Here is a 17,438-nt window from a genome sequence, read left to right as displayed (position 1 = left end):
TTTTTTTCTTGATTCTCAAATCAACCAAGATTATCCAAGGAGGATTGTCCTTATGAGTTTTTCATTCTGACTCAGTTTTCTGGTGGTCAGACCCACCAGTCTGTCGGCTTTGCTCCTCGGGTCCATCACTGTGGACCTTTACCAAGAGTCCTTCTGTGAGACCTGCATCCTGCCTTCCTGGGCTTTAAGAAACCCATGGCCAATTCCTTCGTGGGCCAATAATATTATTATTTTAAATGGTATGTGAGTGTGTTTATTCTTGTTTGAGCCTAAAGGGGGGGCTTCTATATACAGAGGCTCGGCAGTTCTTCACAAGGGCCACCACAGGACCTATTTAATGATAGTGAGGCAGTTCACCACTTCTGGAATCTCAGCGATCTCCATTGTTATGAAAACAACATGAACTGGTTCGTGCTCTGTGACTTCTGGATCCTTGAGCACATAATTTAAGTCTCTCAAGAATTTTTTTTTAAGTGAATCAAATAACACTCCAATATTGACCATTATCTATTTAGCTTGCCAGGAGCCGTACAGGAAGTTTGCTGCATCAAGTCCCAAGATTAAGGCAAGTATGAGTGCCAAAGATCTGCTCATTCTGTGCCCAGGGGACATGAGGCCAAAGTCCCAGGTGCCCCAGATTCTCCGTAGTGAAGTTTAGCATCCCAGAGATGCTCAGTATGCACAATTACTAAGAGTTCATTATTCAATAGGCTCAGAAAGGATAATCATTAGTATTTTTTATTGTTAAGATTTCCAAGTTCAGTAGATTCTATGACTTTCTAAATTCATTTTTGGGGGCTGGGGGAAGAACTCCATTAATGAGCTCAAAAATCTCCAACTTCCTCACAGAACTTACACCAGGATCTCTAAGATGCCATCAAACCTATGAAAATAAAGTGCTCAGACATGTCGAGTGTAAAGTATTGGCATAATAAACTTCATTGTCCTTGCCTGGACTGTAGGCCAAGGTTCTACAGGTTAGAGCAGCTGGAAGTGCAGAGACCTGGGTCACTCTGCTTCCCACACAGGATGGTTAACTCACCACATTTGACTGAGCCTTTAGAAATGCCATATCCACAGCTCTTTCTCTTTCTCAGGAAGTCACTTGAGAGTCCAAGTGGAAAGACCAGAGAGCAGGAAAGACAGGAGAAAGATGGCACTTAACAGATCCAGGAGGAGGGGAAAGACTAGGCCGTGCAGGAAGGAGCACAGGGCACTTAAGCCGCCTGATCCGCCATGGGGCCCCTGCAGGTGCACCAGCTCCTGCCCCAGCGGTGCAGCCAGAGGAGGAGCCTGAGGGAAGCAGTGTCTGTGCAGCACAGGGGCACTGCAGACCCAAGGACTCAGACTGACAGACAGAACCAGCTCTGGCACCAGAGCTGATTAGGCTGGCTGCTTCCTTTCCTGCCTCACTCTCGGGAGTGGAACTTTTTTTTTTCTTTTTCTTTTTTCATTTAAAAAATACCCTTAGCTAATTATCCATAACAAGGACTGGGAGGGGGTGTGGTCTCTGAGGAGATGTCTATTCCTAGCAAGCCTCCACAGGTCCACCCCAGAGAGGAGAGCGCCAGGTTTCCTCACCAGTGACTTCACCAGCCGCTGGGAACAGCAAGCCCCAAGGCACAGAGTGGCTTTCACACTCCCTTCAGAATGCACCCTGCAGTCACAGAAAAGAGCCACACTTGGCCTTGTTGAGTGGCTTTGTTGATCTTTTCACCTCCTGTGGCAAAGCACGGTGGACGTCCATTGGCTTTTATCACCGTGTGTACTTGAGGTTATGTCCTGTGCAGATCTACAACAATAAAGCTTAGTTGGAATACTTTAAATTTAAAACAGATATGGAGAGAAGGAGGATGGATTTAAAAAGAAAAAAAATTGATTTTGATATTTTAAATCAATACAAACACTTGGTCAAAATATTAAAATAATTTTATCTCAATTTGCCTAATTTGGTATAAAATTATTAACATCTCAAATATGTCTATGTGATTGACAATGACCTTATCTAAGCATTAGAAAATATTAACTAGTTTTGGTTTAAAAATACCAGTATTCAGTTCACGTTACTACCTTTTAGTTACAAGGCAAACAGTATCTAAACATTTGCGTATCAAAAGTAAATATTCTATATTTACCTGAGACTTCTAAGGGAGAAAAATTGCACATTTCATCTCTGTAGCTAAAAATCTTGATTGGACACATGAGATACAACATAAATGTGTTTTGTACATTTTAAATATTAGTTAAATTATAATAATAGTAATTACTGTTAATGATGTCCTGTGATCCACTGAAGGCAGTGACAATTTCTGGGTACTTTCATCAAGTAAAAACAAATTATTTGGCCATTAGCAGTCAAACCTGCTTTAACATTAAAAATCTTTAAATTCTTATCACACAACCTGAACACCATGAATCACACTGCTTGGATGGGATGTATCAGCTAGAAACAGTGATGATACCACGATGAAATGCTAAGATGAGCAGTTGAGACCAGTCAGTCCCGACTTTGTTTCTGAGTTCACTTTTGGTCACAGGTGGATGAAGTTTCCTGGAGAGCTGACTATAGCACTTAGCCTCAGGCATTAGCCTGCCCTGTCATTTTTTCGGCCATCATTTTCACACGGAGACTTGTAGAAACAGCTAGAGAATGACGTGCTCTCGTGAACTACTTTGTGAGTCCTCGTGAGGAGGTTGATTCTGTGAAGGATGTGATTCAGAAGCAGACCTCGGTTTCTTTCCATCTCACTTCTGCCGCTTGTGCTCACACTTGCCCACCCACCCACAACCCATCAGAAATGCTTAAACTTGTAGCTCATGAGGATTTCATAGCTGCAGAAAGTGCTTTTGTATGAGATAAAATAACACTGCCCAAGGGTTACAAATGACTGCAGGATGGCTTCTCTGCACCCTATCCAGACTTTGTACGCTACAGGACAAAATCATAGGCTGACTACAAAGGAGAGTCCACCTCAGGCATCTTTCACACCCCGTGCAATCACATCTAAGTAAGTGCTCTTTCATTGCAATTAAAGCTAATTACTATTACAGCAGCTTTTGTGGAAATGAAGGAATTATTTATGTATTCACAAAATTTTATGTCAAAGATCCACCACTTCTTTGAACTTTATTTCCTAAACCTACTTTTCATAATTTTCATCTGTGTGATCTGTGCTGCCACCAAATTTTAACACGTCAGTTTTCTCGAGTCATCTTTTTCCCTGAATACTCATGCTCATTAAGTCTGCTCATCCACCAAGATGTCTGTCTCCCGGCAGCCCCAGGTGGCCCTGGGGAGAGTCTGGGGAGTGTTCCGGACTCAAACTGCCACCAGGCACAGGGAGCAAGAGCCCGGGAGACCGTGCCTCCGGGTCAGGTCTGGATTTGGGCTCGCGGCAGTGGAAGAGCTGGCTGCCACCGCTTGGAAAGTCCTTGCTGCACCATGACCGGCTCGCCGAGCTGATTCATGCACCCTCTGGTAACGAAAAGTATTTAGTAATAGCCTTTTGCTGCAACTTTTTTCCTGATAATCCTTCCTCCTCTGAACTTTCTTCTTTTTGACTAGAGTTCCTGGGCTTCCATCAACACATGCCCTAACTATTCTTGGTTCCATTGGGGTGCCTCCTTCCTTTATCAATTTACTTCTCACCCCTTCCATATTTTCATCATAAAGACAATACAATACACTGAGACAAAACAAGACACAAACATACTGGATCAATCCTCTCCATTTTCTTGAAATGGCCATTTTTCCTCTCGCCCTATCTGCCTAGGGACGAGCAGATTTGCTCCTGTCATATCTAGGGACAGGCAGCTTTTTTTCGTCCCTTACCCCTGAGTGTCCTGGGGCTCCCCATACGGGCCACCATCTACCACAGTCCGGCTGCAGCAAAATAACCAGGGTGTGACGAACAACTTGTGTACATTGATACAACAGGAGTGGGAGCCCTTTATTGTAGGACAGGAGGGGTATATATACATTCCACACAGCTTATCTAATTAACATAAACTACATACAGCAGTCAACTAATAAGAAATCTCCACACTAATGGCTCCCTGGCGTTACTTCACAAACCACTCCCTCTGTCAGAATCCCAGGCGCCATCTTGACTTGTTTACAGACCCTAACAGTCTCCCATCTCCAGCTCCAACTTCCATTTCCCTTTCTCTCCTCCTGATCTACTTCCTCATTAACTCTTGTCCACTTGCCTTATGGGCCAATTTGATTTGTTAACGCTTTGTGTCTCACAACTTCAAATCACCTCCACTTTGCTACCAAAGGGTCCTTTCTAAACTGCAGGTGTTCTCATGCCCAATTGTAAATTCCCAAGAGCAAAGCCCCTGAGGTCCAGAGAAGCACACACTTTTATACTGATTGTTGTTCTGAACCAGCCCAATCCCCAGCTCTGTCTAACAAGCTCTTGTTTATTTTATGCTCCCACTGCTCTAAACCACTGACTGCTTCTATAAACAATAAAACATTGAATCATTTCTGGAAAATATCTAGAATGGCTGAAACAGCAGCCCAGAAACAATCACTTCAGGCAGAAGAATTAGAAAGGTCTCTTACTTGGGAGGCTGAAGCAGGAGGATGACAAGTTCCAGGCCAGCCTCGGCAACATGGTGAAACCCTGCCTTAAAGCAAAAATGAATTAAGACACACAAAAACAAAACAAACAAAGGTTAGAAATCCTCATTACTATCACTGGGGAAAAGAATCACTTTGAAGAATTGTTGAGCTGTGAAAAGCTAAATGACACTAAAAGCATGATCCCTAAAAGGAAACAAAATCAATAAATTGACCTTATTTAAAATCAAAGCCTAGCATGGTGTGCAGCCTGTAATCCCAGCAACTTGGGAGAGCGAGTTGGGATGACTGCAAGTTCTAGGTCAGCCTCAGCAATTTAGCAAATCCTATCTCAAAATAAAAAATGGCTGGGATGTAGCAGTGCCCTTAGGTTCAATCCCTAGTACCAATAAAGAATAGTTGCTCTGTTAAAAGCATAAAAACCAGTTGTAGACTGCTAAGAGCCACAGCCAAGTAATATGATGCATGGCATTTTTGGTTGAAAGGTGACGCCAGCTAGCCTTTGAGATGATATGATTATGTTAAGATTTGCATTCATATGGATATTGGACTCCTGCTGTTCACCTGGGCCTGCTACGGGACTCCTGGAGAGTTCCCATTGGTTGGGGAAGTACAGTAGGAGGGAATTCCGGGGGAGGAACTTCCTCTGGGATTCTGGGACAACACCTCACGGGTGGATCGGCAAGCTTCCTGGAGGCGTATGGGGCATTGGCGGCAGTTTCAAAAAATAAAGTTTGTTCCTGCTTGAGTGGCTCATGATTTTGTGCCCAGCCAGACTGCGGCAGTAGACTGGAAGAAAATATTTGCGATCCTTATATCTGGTGAAAGATTTATAACTAGGATCTACAAAGAACTCTCAAATTTCAACAGAAAAAAAAAAACACAAATAATTCAGTTGGAAAATGGGCAAAAACAGGAACTGATAATTATTATGGAGAATATATTATTGACAGCAATAAGTTCATGAAAATATATTCACCATCATTACCCATTAGGGAAGTGCAAATTAAAATCATAGTGAGAAGGCCCAGGTGCAGTGAGAGGGTAGAGCACGTGCCCAGCATGTGGGAGGCTATGGGTTTCATCTCAACACCACACACACACACACACACACACACACACACACACACACACACCAAAAAATCACAATGAAATACCACTATGCAATTAATAGGAGGCTAAAATTAAGAATACTGATAATACCAATTACTAAAAAGAATGAGAAGTGATCTCTCACATCTGTTGTTGGAAACATAAGCATACACCTGCCAAATGACCACATCCCTGAGCCTTTACCCAGAAAAGTGAGAACGCATGTTCACATACCAGTTTAGATAGCATGGTTTTCCACACTGAGACACAGCCACTGCCCAAAGCCCTTCGGTGAGGAAGCTGCACCCGTGTCTCAAAACATGACTGTATTACACAGAGGAACAAACTGTCGACATGTGCAACAGCTTGGGTGAGTGGGAGGAAGGATCAACCTCAAGAGCTTACACGGCATAGTGTCCTGTGACTATCCCCACAATGACAGACCAGAGTGAGTGAGCACATCCGCAGCTGCCAGGTTGGGGATGGGCACTGAGAGGGAAGCAGATACTCTGCAGAGGGAAACCCCAGGGAGCCTGTGGGGATGGAGCAATCAAGCACCTGGATGGTGGCAACAGCTAACAAATCTACACTGCACAAAACTGCATAGAACTACACACACCCATGCACTCACACGTACACACACAGGCACCTTATGGGAGGAAGGAAGAGAAAGAACAGGAAGGAGGTGAGAGCCAACTCTCTGACACTGGATATGGATTTGGAAGCCTAGGTATGAACTGTGGATATGCACTTATATGCACCTACACAAAAATGTAAAAATAAAATGTGTGTGTGTATGTGCAGAGTGTATTCATCATTGTTGCTATAACAAAATGCCTTAAGATGGGGATAAAGAAAAAGCATTTAGCTCAAGTTTGGACATCTGAAAATCCCAAGGGCATAGTACTGGGACTAGTGAGGCCCTGGGTGACATCTCATGAGATCATGTTGGAAGCACATGTGACAGGGAAAGATGCAGATGTGAGACAGGAAGCCAGAAAGACCCTGGAAAAGCCCTCCCACAGATCCCTTCTGCAGAACCAACTGGGGCCAACAGGAACCGCATTCCAAGGCAGAGCTCCAGGATGCACTGTGCTTTGGAGGGCTTGGATCTGCACACTGGGGACCAGCCTCCAACCACGGACCTCTGAAGGACAACAGAGTGAACTCCAGTGTTAGTTATACACACAAACATCTCCAAGCTCCATTAGCCCGCAGAGCCTAGAGGCAACCAGAAGTCAGGCAATGAACACCACTGGTGTCTGGATCTCAGTCTATTCTCCAGTTCAAAGAACCAGAAACCCTCAGAAAAATGGCTGCTTCCAGGACCCGGGTGGCAAAAGTACAAGATGGCCCTGAGAGTTGGGAGTAGCACAGAGTATAGAGGAACTCAACATTAATGGGGGCATGTTAAAAGGACACAGGTGCCAATTTGAAGATGCTCCCAAAGGCCAAAGTTGGAACAACGTAAGTAGCAACATAAATAATGACACAAATTAATTATAACCCATAGGACAAAGCACCACACAGACACAGGGCACCTGCTCATCCTATGCAAGTGATCATAAAGTACAACAAGGAATCATAAAGGACGTGGTGAAGACAGAAGGGCCAACTCAAAGGGACTGCCAAGGGACAAATCAAGGACAATTCTAGCAGCAAGCTAAGTAACAGTAGTACTGGACTATAACCAATATGATAAGACAAACATCCATGAGTCCATACTGACTTAAATAAATGATTAAACAAAGTGTGAATGAGGGAGAAGGATCAGCTGTTTCTTCAGTAGCAGATTGAACCCAGGGACTCTGAAGTGCCAAGCCACTTCCTAGCCCTTTTTGTTTGTTTGTTTTACAGAGTCTTGCTGAATTACTTAGGGACTTACTAAGTTACTGAGGTTGGCTTTGAACTTTTGGTCCTCCTGCCTCAGCCTCCCGAGCTGCTATAATTATAGGTGTGCACCACCACGCCCAGCACAGCTGTTCTTTACAGACAATTTCCAATAATAAATGTAGAATAAATAATGGAACTAGAAATAGAAGTCAGAAACATTGTTGCAGGCAAGAGTCATTGTTGAATCCCAAGTGGCGAATTTAAGAAATTAAGAGTTCACTTCCATAATCTTAAAGCACTCCTCCACAGTAATCGCCACTTACCAAAGGGAAGCTGTGAAGAGCATCTTGCCCAGGTGAGCATCTTGCCCAGGTGAGCTAGCATCACACTGCTCAAGGAACACTGCGCATTCTCCGCAGACACAGGAAGAGGGCGCTCATCATCAGTGCAACATTCCTGACAGATGTGCATCCTGGATCTGCCCTGGAAGGAATCATGAGACAAACTGAAGGAGAGAGTATCTCTACAAAACATCAGGCTTTAAAACATCAAGGTCCTGAAAGACGAAGGCATCTGGGAACTGTTCCAGTTGCAGGAGATGAGAAGACCAGGGGATTAAACGCAATGTGAAGCCCGGAAGGACACCAGGACAAGGTGTTCTCCTGACGTCTATTTCCTGTGCCTTGACAGTTTTGCGGACTATGTAAGGTGCCAGCTTTAGGGAAACAAGGTGAGGGGTCTATGGGACCTCCATGAACTACTTTTGCAACTTCCTTGTAAGTCTAAAATCATTTCAAAATGAAAGGCAAAGACATCAAAATTCTTTCAGAACAACTCCTTTAAAGAACATTTAATTTAAATGTAAAGCAAATATACATGTATATGCCCATATATATACATATACCCTATCTCTCAGGAAAATTAAGAATGTAAGGTGTCTTTTTAAAATTCTTCAATATTTATTTTTTAGTTTTCAGTGGACACAACATCTTTATTTTATTTTTATGTGGTGCTGAGGACTGAACCCAGCACCCTGCACATGCCAAGCGAGCGTGCTATCACTTGAGCCGCATCCCCAGCCCCTATAAGCTGTCTTTTTAAAGCATTACCAACATGCTTGACCTCACTGTTTTCCTCAGTTGATGGCTCCTTGCAAAAAAAGATAACCTCGCTGCTTATACTCCATTTATATACAAAACGTTAAAATGCATTCCACTCTCATGTACAACAAATTAGAACAAATTTTAAAAATAAAGAAATAAAAGGTAACCTCGCTACAAAGCTCTGACAGCCTTTGCTGAAATCCCTCAAGGGCGTATACGGCCACTGGGTGCCACCCCATTTGCCTCAGACAGATGGAGCATCTCTGGTTTTCTAGGCTGTGATGGCCAAGAGCCGGAGACACTTGCCTAGAGAAGGATGGGTCCCAGAGTCTTCTCTTGCTCAGGCCATATGAAGAGCCCACGTTTCCTGTGAGCTGATCTGTAATAGGCAAGAGCAATATGCTCAAATGGAGTTTGCTTCTCCTTCAAAATCGAAGTTAGCTCAGTTAGTCCATCAGTCCCGGTGGCCACTTTAACAGATTGCCATTAACTTGGTGACTTAAAACAATGTACAACGTTTACAGTTCTGAAGGTCAGAAATCCAAAATCCATTTCAGTGGGTTAGAATTAAGATGTCAGTGATGAGCTGCCAGGTGTCATGGTGGTCAATCTGGAAAACAAGCCAAGCTGAAAGGGACAACCTTTCTTCACTGTTTCCCAACATTCCATTGTTTCTGAGAAGCAGTGTGGGGCAAAGGTCCCGTGGGAAGGTTTGGAGGGAGGTAGTTCTGATTCCAAGAATCCTGCCCTTTCAAGGGCCCAGAGAGCCCCTAGGGGAGACGAAGGAAGGACCAGGACCATCGGTGACTCAGAGCACAATGCCTTCATGAAGGCTGCCCTCACCCCAAGGGCAGGCATCCAGATAGCAAGTGGCATCAGGCACTGGGCAAGGAGAGTTGGTCAGTGACACTGCACCTGAAGGTGGCCCTGTAGGATGGTAACAGGCTGGAAAGTTCCAGTTGTTCAGCGACATTGCAGCTGTCATAGCGTAACATAGCTCCCATGTTTGAGGTGATGCTGGGGTAGGCAAAACTATGGCTGTTGTGTAAAAGTGCAGCAGTCAGCTGTGCAGTGGGTGCACCCGATTCCTGCTGATGCTACTAGTGAACGTCCTTAGTGCAGTTCACTCAGACTGGTATCTTAGAGTGCAGTCCATCTGCTTCTCAAACAGAGTTTACCATAGCACAGCAGGCCATCTTTTGCAGGCAGCAACCTCCTGTATCTTGAGTTTACTGCATCTCTTGGTTGATCATAAAAGCTACAGGTTGGGCCTGCATCTTTGATGATCTTCACAATAGGACTCTTCACAATAAGTGTTGCATTTCTCAAAACATCGCCTGTCCTTAAGGGACCCAGGACTATGTATGAAAATGGCTGCCGGGGTCCCAGGGGACATGAAAGGCAGGGCTGAGTTCCTGACTCCAGTTTCTCCACTGCAGCTCTCTACTCCCCTCAGAAAAGCCATGTGATTACAATGGACCTCCTTACAACTACCACCCTAACTTCTCCATCTTGTGGCCTACTTAATCCTAACTACAAAATCCTTACAACAGCCACCATAACTTCTCCATCTTGTGGCCTACTTAATCCTAACTAAAAAGTCCTCTCATGGACAATGACATAGTCACAGGCTCTGGAAATTGGGATGTGGTTGTCTCTGGGACACCGTTCTGCCTCGCACATTCCTGAAAGGGAGAGGGAGGTGCAAGATGAAGCACCTTGACTTTGGCTTTAAAGTAAACAACTAAAATACTTTAAAGTAGACATCAGCAGGAAGTATCGGAGCACAACACTTCCAGAAGTGTCCTGATTTTTGTACATATAACCTTCCTCCATTGGTAAGGCCATATGTTCTAACCCGGTTATCTAAGTGGTTTGCATTTCCAGCTCAATTGGTCCGTTTAGCAGAGTGTCACTAGTATACCGACTCAGGCTGAGATCCTGTTACATGACAAGATGGTGCAGGGCACTGCAGTCTAAGTTAGGGCATGGAGCTTGGGAGCTGACACAGCCCTGAGGAATCAATGCATAATATTTAGCCCCTTTTGGTGTATTGCTTATTGAAATACATTTTCAAAGAAATCGCCACTTTAATATAGACATTCCAGGAACCAGAGGTTAGGTTAACCCTTAAGATGTAAGAGGTCTATAACTCTGAGGTCAGTTGCAACTCAAATGGCCTTCTGACAAGGTGCATAAGCATCCATTTCATCCAGCAGATTCACTTGTCTTGTGCACAGGCCAAAGAGACAATACAACTGGGGACTAACGCCTCTGTCGAGCCTTTCATGGGAGCATGACTCTCTGAAGTCTCCCCGAGTGAAGAACCGCTGAGTGCAGATTGCGGCAGCCTGACGACGCATGGAGTCTTCATTTGTGTTCATTCTCTGTGGCCCCAGGGTGACCATCATTCTAGTCTGTGGCACTTTCCCGACTCCTGACTCTCTCCCTTCCCTTTGGTGAGCATCTCCCTGAAAGTGAAGCCTAAGCTGATTGGACATTCAGGCCACCATATCAGAGAAGCTGTCCTCTCTCATAGCACTTGTGTGTCCTTGAGGTCTTTCCACTGAGACACTGGTGTATTTACTGGGGTCCATCCTCTGGGGTAGCCATGAACTGTTAACTTTCACTCCTCATGCCATAAGAATGTTGAAAATCCTGCTGTATTTTTCAGAGGCCTTGGGCATAGTGTTTAAATTTCTTTCCCTACTTTATTTAAAGACTTGTCAAATATCAAGTGGAAAAGGTGCCTTGTGTATTGCCCTCAAATCATTTTTGTCACTTTTGTTCTACAAAAAATAACATTTCTCTCTGTTGTTTTTCTTTATTCCCTAATCATGTTTTTTTCTCCAACTGCTGACAGAATGATCAACTTCCTTCTTGCATGCAGAATCAGCAAATTCCCATAAGGAAAAAGCAACTGCAGCTCAACATCCAAGTTGAAGAAAAGCACATGTCTGCAATAGGGACCAGGCAATGCCCATAGCACCCCTGATAAGAACCACCTACGCAGGAAGCAACCATAATACACATCAGTGAGAAACTGGAAAGCCGAAGTCAGAGCATTGACGCAGTATTGATAGAGTGTAACTCCACTTAGTAAAAAAGGGAAAAGATTCCAGGTCTCACAATAATGTGTAAGAATTTCAAAAGCATTAATCTCCGTAGAAAGTGCAGGTGAAAAGTTACATGCTATCTGATTTCACATGTAAGCAGTTTCAGGTCAATGGAAGAGTGTGCATGGCTTGCACCAAGTATCGGGAGTATGTGAGGATATCAGGGCTCAAGTGAGCTGGCCCTCATGGCAGGGAGATTGACTACAAGAAGATTGCAGAAATGAGTGTTGATGAACCAGGTTTCTTCCACATGGGAAGAAAAGTATAAATAAACAAAGGCAGAAGACTCGCATAAACCCTATTGATTGAGCTAGAACGAAAGGTATAATTCAAACTCCTGTATGTACTGTACAGATGTGTTCATTAGCTTTCTGTTGCTCAGGAAAACAACTTCAAGGGGGAAGCACTTATATGTATTGGCTCAGTCTCTAACCCTCTTGTCCTGGCCCTGTGGTAAGGCAAGGGTGGAGTTTGGTGGGCGGGCAGGGTGGAGCCAGCTGCTCACCTCATGAGGAGGCAGAAGCAAAGAGAGAGAGAAGGGAAAGGGCCAGGGACAAGATGCTCTGTGCAGGGCACCGCCCAGAGACCCACTTCCTCCAACTAGGCCCACGGTCTACAGATTCAGCCACCACCTCGTAGTCCCTTCAGGTACAACCCCGTCAAGGCGTTAAGCCACTGATGTGGCCAGATGATCAGAACCTCATGGTCCAGGCCCTTCCTAAAGCCCCACCTCTGTCTATGGCTGCGCAGGACATCAGACTGCAGCACCTGAGCTCTGGGAAGCTTCCTAGGTCCAACCGTGACTATAGGTGGATAGGCACAGTGAGGGAGTAGATCTGTGTGTACCTGTGGGTGTGGGGACAAGCACACAGTGTCCCTAGATGTGTGCATGTGGGTAGGGGATGGAGACCAGCACACATCATCCCTGGTTGCATGCATGTGGGAAGGGGGCAAGCACACACTATTCCTAGATTTCAGTTTCTAATTTCCGTTCTCTGTTGAAAGAAGCCAGGGCTCTTCAGAGTAATAGCTATTTCAGGCCTACCTAACTGTGCTGAGATTGAGGAGACATTTACAGAACCAAGCGGAGAAGACAAAAGTTTATAGGAACCAGCTTGAAGGGACTTCTGTTGGAAACCTAGGAAAACTGGAGTATGTAAACAAAGATAGTAATCAGTTACAAGCAACTGAAGGAATCCATGAGTGTTAGACCAGGACACAAAGAAAAGACCACCGACTCCAATTAAAATCAAATTTAAGCAAGCTTATTATTTCCACCAGCCGGGCTGCCTCTCCCAACAAAAACCACAGGAACAAGACAGCACCACAGCTTTCCTGCAGCCCAGCTTTATAGCCCAGAAAGTTACACAAAGGGGGGTGACAGACAGCAAAACTCTGACGAGCATCACACAAAGGCTAGTTTACATTTTTGCTGGCCCCAACATCAGAATTTATGAAGGTCATTAGAGCCACAGAGAGACTCGTTATCTGGCCAGGGAAGGCCAAGATTTATGAGGCGTCACTGAAGCTTCAGAGAGGGCTGCTATCTGGTCAGGGAAAGCCAGGCAGGGGTGAGTTCAAGGCACGGGCAGGCATTCCAAGCCGGTTCAGAATTTGCAGTAATTTATAGTAAAGCCGAAATTAACTTTTCATGGCTTTGTGTAGAGATGGCTCTAATTTTAAGAGGGAATCAGACTGGGTTTATCAATGAGTCCATACTGCTTTAAATTTGTGAATAAGTAAGTTGGCATTTGGCATTTGGTAGAATACCAATTAGTAAATTCAGAGGATGGTAACATTAGAAAAATCACCACTTCAAAGCCATCATCGTAGTAACTGACTCAGATAAGAGTCAATAAAGGCTGCAGCTAGGGGTGAAATTTGAACAAGATAAAGGATGTTTACATGATTTCAAAGTAACTCTACAGATACTTCTTAGTCAATAAATGAAAATACTTATAAGTTAATTTTAGAGTGAATAAACTTATCAGATTCTTTATAAAGCAGGTCATAAAAGACAAAATCTCCACAAATGAGACACATTGACAACAGTGACTTCTAAATATAACAAATGAGTCATAACAGCATTTCTGTGGCATTCCTGCTGTGTCAGGGTTCTCTAGAGGAACAGAACTAGCAAGAGGCATGGATATAAACAGGGGATCTATTAGGTGGCTTACATGACCAGAAGCTGGACAGACAGTGGCTGTCTGCATGGTGGAGAGCCGGGGGAGCCAGTAGCTGTGCAGTCCAAGACGCTGAAGCCTCAGAACATGAGGGGTCAGCTATGCTACCCCCGTCTGAGACCATGGGTTTCTGGAAACTCCCTGGCAGAGCCAGCTTTGGAAGAGTGAAGGTCTAAAATCCTCAGGTGATTCCAGCAGTAATCAAGAACCCATTCAAGAAGAATTGAGCTTGCATCTACTGCTGCTTCCTTGTTCTTCCAACTTTTATTCCACCCAAACCACGATCTTATTGGACAGTGCTGACCACACTTAAGGAGAGTCTTCATTTCAGTTGGCTTCTCTCTCTCTCCTCTCTCTCTCTCTCTCTCTCTCTCTCTCTCTCTCTCTCTCTCTCTCTCTCTCTCTCTCTTTCCAGTTGTAGCATCTATATTAAAATACTCATGTGCACCAGGGTTGCCAATTGACTGCCATCCATGAATGTGCATGTACACACACACAGGAACATGCATGCTCACACCACACATTTATACATACCCAGCAAAAGGTCACTACAACCAGTTGCATTTTTCTATTATAAGAGTGACACACGAAAAGAAAAGGTGACACATGTCCAGTAAGGAGATTTAGGAAAATCAAAACCAAAAATAAAAAAGAGGAAATTCAAATTATTACTTATCTCACCACTCAGAGATAAGGTTAGTGTCATTAATGCAGAAATCAAAGGATATAAACTATCTATAAATTACCATCTCAAGCAGTTTGAATCCTGCTTTTCTTAATTTCACAATTATAACATCAACGTTTCTCCACTTTGGCATTTCTTAATCCAATCAAGTTGACAATTTAAATGAGCCATTACACAGCCCAAGATGAATGATGATAAAAAAGAAAACAACTCCCAAAGTCCCAAGTAGAGAAACCACCTGTCAAGTGAGGGACCTGTGTCTTCGAAGAAGTCCACATCATGGAAGACAAGGAGCACCGAAGAGCTGCTCAGACACAGGGCGACAGGGACATCTGACAAGGGCGGGCAGCATGGCACTGGGCTGGACCTGATGGAAAGGGTATTCTCAGGGACGCTGACAGAACTGATAATGATCTGGATGTGAGGTGTCCCAAACAAAGCTCAAGGGTGAGACAATGCAAGAAGGTTCAGAGGAGAATGATGGGGCTGAGAGTCTTAACCCAATCAGTGAATCAATCCCCTGATATGGATTAGCTGAGTGGTAACTGAAGTCGGGTATGGCTAGAGGAGAGGGGGATTGGGGTATTTATTTGTATCTGGCAAATGGAGACCCCTGTCTCTGCTTTCTGATCATCATGTGAGTTGGTTCCCTCTGCCTCACTCATCTGCCATGACGTTCTGCTTCACCTTGAGTCCCAAGGAATGGATCTGGCCTTCTATGGACTGAGACCTCTGAAACCCTGAGCCTCTGATAAACTTTTCCTCCCCTACAATTGTTCTGGTTAGGTCCTTTTAGTCACAGCAAAAAAAAAAAAAAAAAAGCTGGCAAAAACATGATTCAAGTATGTGGTGTCGCTGCGATGCTAGTATTTGTATCAAGATTACTTTCCAACAGAAATGGTTAAACTGGAAACATTCTTGTCCTTGGGTTATACACTTTGAAGAATTTGGTGACAGTAGGCATCATGTCCACAACTTGCAAATGCTTCAAAAATGCACACATGAACATGTGTGTGTAGGTATGTGTGCACACACACATAGGATGTGCACCACACGGAGCATGGGGCTTTTGTACTGAAGGCTTTGTTGGGGTTTTTTTCAGCCACATGAGTGGTATCAGTGAGGAAATTGGTCTTGACTGCCCTTGTTTGGAGCAAGCCCCACACTCCGTTTGCTCACTTAAGACAATCCTTGTCCCCTGTACTGGGTGCTAGGAGTTCACTAGGAACAGGTAGCCAGAGTTGGGAATGTCCTAAGCCACCTCCACCCCTGGCCCAAGAAGCCATGTCTTCAACCTCTCAAGCTATGACAATGTTATCTTACAGAAAACCACCGTTGTCTGTTGACTTTGCTACCATAGAATTTGGTAGTAAAAGTCAATATATTTTTCTATTCTAAAAAAATAAAATGGTCAGAAAATAGCACTCAAAATAGTCTGTTCCAGAATTTTTGCCAAGTAAAATGAGAGCTGTGCTAATGGGTAGCTTTCTGAAAAATAAGTTCTAGCAGTAAGAAGGGAAGCACAGGGTTCTTTGGGTGACTGTGCAAAAGGAAAAATAATAATGAACAGAGTGGCATTTCCACATAATGCCCAGTTTCCTAACACGTTCTATTTTAAACTGCCTGGGCCTCATCCTACATCTGTGGGATGGAGACCACGAGTGAACTGCCATTCTTCAGGTCTCCTAGAAGGACTGAGTGACAATCCTCTCAAAGGACTCAGCACCGAGCACCTGGCCAAGTGGAGGAAGGGTCTTCTCTCTTTCCAGGACCTGGGAAAGTGGGCATCACTTGGTAATTTCTAAGTTTAAGAATCTGAATCAACGTCCACTTGTGCATACTTAGTCATTCTGCAGAACAAATATTCATCTTTATTCATATTTTCTTGCTTCACCATTGGTTTACTTTCTTTTTACAGTTTGGTTTTGTTCTTGAAATTGCAACCTGTTAAAAAATATTATTAAAAATTTTCACATGTGATACAATTCTTCTCCTCACCATTCCTGCTCTTACTCCTACTTTTCTCTCCATAAGAAACCACTGGTATGACACTTTTTAAAAGTTTACCTGTACCCAAAGCTATTGCTTTCTCTTCCAGTTTTGTTACATGTTCCATTTTCCTCCCTCCTCCTCCTCTTCCTTCTCTTCTTACTGAGAAGACGTTGTCTCTTCCTCTCTCCAGGTCATTCTCCTTAATTATCTAAGTAGTGGTTATTTTTTCTATTATTATGGAGAAAAGCACTTGTATTTTCTCATATATTCTCATACAGCTAATATAGAAAATCCTATTTAGTGTGCTTTAAATCATTATTTTACAAAATTGGGACTATATTATGTATATTTCTCTGCTTCTTCAGAAATAAGAAATGTTATTTTATATTAGAACCCATTTTGCTCATAAAGTAACACCTCAGGAAAATACCTGCAAGCCTATTAGAGCAATAATCCCTCATTTTCGACAGATGCATATTATTTCATTCAGTGAGAATATTAATTATTTAGTAAATTCCCTACCATCACACCATCTCTGGCCATTAAGATATTTCTATCAGAACATCACTTTCCCTTTGTCCTTACCCTTTGTACATCTCCATGGGATGGATTTCTAGGAATCATATACTAGACTGAAAGTGTACATAAATTTTTAGAAAATATTGCCATACGCCTCTCTAGGAAGCCTGTAATACTTTCAAGATCCTTCATTTGTGGAAGGAGGGGATTTTACCTTTAATTTTATCAGTAAAGACTTCAACTCTCATCTTGAAAATTATGAGTTGGGAGCTTTGTCATCATTACTTTAACATGTCTTATTTTTATTTAATAACTCAATCATAT

The sequence above is a fragment of the Ictidomys tridecemlineatus genome, chromosome 8, assembly GCF_052094955.1.
Source record: "Ictidomys tridecemlineatus isolate mIctTri1 chromosome 8, mIctTri1.hap1, whole genome shotgun sequence".
Classification (NCBI taxonomy): Eukaryota; Metazoa; Chordata; class Mammalia; order Rodentia; family Sciuridae; genus Ictidomys; species Ictidomys tridecemlineatus.
Note: the sequence above shows the minus strand (reverse complement) of the source record.